Below are 4,647 nucleotides of genomic sequence, written 5' to 3' on the forward strand. Positions count from 1 at the left end.
CCCGCCAATGATCCAATGGTGTTTAATCTAGCAACAGAAAGCATATCAGTGGTAGAAGAATTCATGGATGTATTTCCAGAAGAGTTGCCAGGAATGCCACCAGAAAGAGAAGTGGAGTTCTACATAGATTTGATCCCTGGTACGGCACCCATCGCAAAGAGACCATACCGCATGGCTCCTACCGAGTTAGCAGAATTAAAACTCCAAATCCCAGATCTGCAACAAAAAGGGTACATCCTTCCCAGCTCATCCCCTTGGGGAGCACCAGTCCTTTTCGTCACTAAGAAGGATGGAAGTATGAGTATGTGTATTGATTACCGATCTTTAAATGAAGTTACAATCAAAAACAAGTATCCACTCCCTCAAATCGACCAGCTTCAAGGGGCCAAATACTTCTCCAAGATAGACCTGAGGTCTGGTTATCACCAGCTGAGAATCAAGGAAGCAGATATTCAGAAGACTACATTTTTCACCCGGTACGGACAGTATGAGTTCACAGTGATGCCTTTCGGACTAACGAACGCACCCGCCTTTTTCATGAACCTCATGAATAAGGTATTTATGGAAGAGCTGGATAAGTTTGTTGTAGTCTTAATTGACGACATCCTTATCTACTCCAAGAACCGCGAAGACCATAAGCGTCACCTCCGGATCATCCTCGGAAGACTCAGGGCACATCAACTCTATGCTAAGCTTAGCAAATGTGAATTCTGGTTAGAAAAGATAGCCTTCCTTGGGCATATCTTGACTGCAGAAGGAATAGAAGTAGACCCGTCCAAGGTAGAAGCAGTATCAAAATGGAAGCAGCCATCCAACGTCAGTGAAGTTTGAAGCTTTCTGGGAATGGCAGGATATTACCGCCGCTTTATCAAGGGATTCTCTAGCATAGCAAGACCTATGACCGAGCTCCTCAAGAAAGACAATAAGTTTGTGTGGACCCCGAAGTGTGAGGAAAGTTTCCAGATCATAAAGGAGAAGCTCACGACCGCGCCCGTTTTGACACTACCGGACATACACCAGGATTTCGTCGTCTTCTGTGATGCTTCAAGGCAAGGCTTAGGGTGTGTTCTGATGCAAAATGAGAAAGTCATTGCTTATGCATCGCGCTTACTCAAGCCGCATGAGCAGAATTATCCCACCCACGATTTGGAATTGGCAGCCATAGTACATGCCCTGAAAATATGGAGGCACTACCTAATTGGGAACAAATGTCACATCTTCACCGATCACAAGAGTCTGAAATATATCTTCACTCAGCTAGATCTCAACCTCCGTCAAAGAAGATGGCTAGAACTGATCAAAGATTATGACCTTGAGATTCATTATCACCCCGGAAAGGCCAATGTGGTAGCAGACGCCCTCAGCCGAAAACCTTTCGGATGAAGGGGATCAGCTTTTTAGAAGATTGGAAGAAGGAATTAGCTCAGCTGAATGCATATCTAGGAAACAACGGCAGCCTAGAAGTCAAGCTAATGCTAGAAGACCTCATATGCAAAGCTCAACGCCTGGACTCGGAGACAGCAAGACTTATGGAAATAGCTCGCAGGAACATCTTCCAGACCTCAGGACAGATGAACAAGGAGTCCTTTGGTTCAAGAATCGTCTGTGTGTACCAAAAGGGGAGGCACAAGAAGTCCTGCTCGATGAAGCTCACAACTCAGCCTACTCCATCCACCCAGGAACCACCAAGATGTACCTAGACCTCAAAACTAGATACTGGTGGAGAGGGATGAAGAAAGAGATAGCACAGTATGTGGCCCGGTGTGACACTTGCCAGCGAACGAAAGCCGAGCACCAAAAGCTTGTAGGCCTATTGCAACCTCTTCCAGTGCCCGAATGGAAGTGGGAGGAAATAGGCATGGATTTTGTAACCGGACTACCCCGGACGCAAAAAGGGAATGACTCTATCTGGGTAATAATAGACCGTCTTACCAAGGTAGCCCACTTCATCCCAGTGAAAACTACCTTTGGAGGAGCCACCCTTGCCCGAATTTATCTTAAAGATATAGTCAGACTCCATGGCATCCCAAGGAAGATAGTGTTAGACAGGGGAACCAAGTTCACCTCCAAATTTTGGATGAGCCTTCAGCAAGCTATGGGCACCAAGCTAGACTTCAGCACCACCTATCACCCCAGACAGATGGTCAGACAGAAAGTGTCAACAAGGTCCTTGTTAGGGACTTGTTCTAAAATGCTATGAATTAAGAACAAGACAACATAAAATGTTAAATATTAATGCCCTTCGTCCGCTGAAGCATTATCTCCCCAAGGATTTAATGAGCTTCGGACGAAGGCCATGAGCGAGACATCACGAAGGTCATACCTTCGTGATTAGTGTTATAAAACAACATAGAATGAAATATAGAAGATACAAAACATTAGGGAACAATATATCAAAAGCACATAAGGTTATTCACATATTTTATTATGCAAACTTAAATATTAAAACATAATATTTAGGTACATTTATACCTTCGCCTTGGCAGAAAGCAATAATTCCAGCGTAATGCGTCAGCGATTACAAAATTGTGTGAATAATACAGGGGTACTGTTCACCTATTTATAGGCACAAGGCACAGCCTATGTATAATTACATTTATGCCCTTTACAATCAACTACAATAATGACACAGAATATCATGGGTCTTTAGGTCATTTCATCTTTAAGTCGGTTCACCCCTTCGTCTTGAGATATGCCACAGTGTCGAAGCTTTACAGGCGATAGCTTCGGCGCTGCTCTTGAGAGGATCTACCGAAGGTGTTTTCTTTCTTTAGGATCTTCGGCTATGAAGCATACCCCCAACAGTAGCCCCTTCGCGGTGCTAGATCGTTTTTCGTAACGAGCTTGATTCGTGAACAAGTCTTCTAGGCTTCGGGATGCCGAAGATCCGAAAAACACCTTCCCTGAGCTCGTTGGCGAGAAACAATTAAAATAATCCACGCGCGAGGTGGCCCCATCTTGCAGCAGTTATGCGCGCCCTAGAAATTCACCTTCTCGGACCCTGTGGCCCACCGTTCAGTAAGTGCGGGTGGCTGTTTGTCTGGTGCGGAAGACCTTGATGATTCACCTTCTCACCTGCGGCACTATATAAACAGACGGGTAGGTGTGAAGTTACCACAGCATTCATTGCTATTGCACTGTTTTGCTGCCAAAATATTGACCAAAGCCGAAGCTTGCTCACTGCTTCCTCAACCAAAGCTATTTATTTTGCTCAAGCTTCGTAACGAGAAAGAGCTTTAGCAAAGTTAAGAAAAATTTTCAACTTCATTTGAAAAACAAGAAATTCAATCACCGGATGGCCAGATTACGTTCCACAGCTAGGGTTACTCGCGACGGAGAGGAAGCCGAAGGTGCCGAAACTGCCCCAATCTCCGAAGTGATGAAACGCTCAGGGCTGGTAGCATCGGAGGATGCACCTGCCGCTGAAGCTGAGCAGGCTGATGTCGAAGAACTTGAGTCTGAAGATGATTACAGCGCAGTGCCAACTAAACCCAGCCACCTGGAGTTCGAGAAATCAACCATTTCCGAAGATGATTTGCCTAAGATGCTGAATTTGGGCTATTTCAGTGAAGCGAAGAAAGAGCTGGTTCGTTTTGGTGGGGAAGAGATTACTCCGAAGCCAGGAAAGGATGAAGTAGTGGTTTTCAAAAGTTTCTTTAAAGCTGGTTTGAGATTTCCTTTAAACAAGATGATTGCTGATGTATTGAAGAAGTTTGGGATCTACCTTCATCAGCTAACTCCTAACGCTATTGTTAGGCTTAGCGTTTATATCTGGGCTCTCCGAAGCCAAGGGGTGGAGCCATTTGCCGAAGGATTCTGCCGGGTGCACGAGCTTCATTATCAAACGAAAGCTAGAGGAGATGGTCTTCATGAAAACTTTGGCTGCTACAATTTTGCCTATCACAGGAATACAAAATTTCCAGTGATTAGCTACCGAAGCAAGTGGCCAGCTGGCTGGAAGTCTGAGTGGTTTTACGTCAAAGTTGACGAATAAAAGGAGAAGCTGGTCCAGAGTCCGCTAGAACTGATCTTCGGAGAGACCAAACCACAGTGCAACATGACACCAGGGAGTCCAAGCCAAATCGCTCTGGCTGAATTTCGAGTTATTGCAGAGCATATCGGCACTAGGGACTTAGTGCAAGAATTTTTGGCTTTCAGAGTGTTCCCAACTTTGAAGGAATGGGATATGCCGAAGCTGAAGGGGGAAAAGAAGAAGGGGGAACTTATTAGGTTGCCTTATCATTATAAATTCAAGAAACATTTTAAAGTGCCTTGCTAAGAGTGGCTGGACACGATCGAAGTAATGTGCAATGAAATTATTGGCAATTAGTCTAAAAAGGATGATCAATTAATGACTGCAGTCTTCGGCACCCGTCAGAAGCGAAGGTTAAACCGAGTAATGGATGCCTTGGACTTTGAGTACCACAACTACAAGCGACTAGACAAGGATGCTGATGGGCAGAAAAGGTAGAGAGTGGCTGGTGCTCTGAATAAAGATGATGAAGAACAACTGCAGAAGAAAAAGTTGAAGCCTGATCCGAAAGTAGGTGCTTCGAAGAAGAGAAAAGCTACAGCTCCGAAGCAGAAGGCAATTGATGAAGAAGAAGAAACTGCTGCAACACCCTTTGCCACTTACGTGGAGGAAAT

The sequence above is a fragment of the Zea mays genome, chromosome 9 (assembly GCF_902167145.1).
Source record: "Zea mays cultivar B73 chromosome 9, Zm-B73-REFERENCE-NAM-5.0, whole genome shotgun sequence".
Taxonomy (NCBI): domain Eukaryota; kingdom Viridiplantae; phylum Streptophyta; class Magnoliopsida; order Poales; family Poaceae; genus Zea; species Zea mays.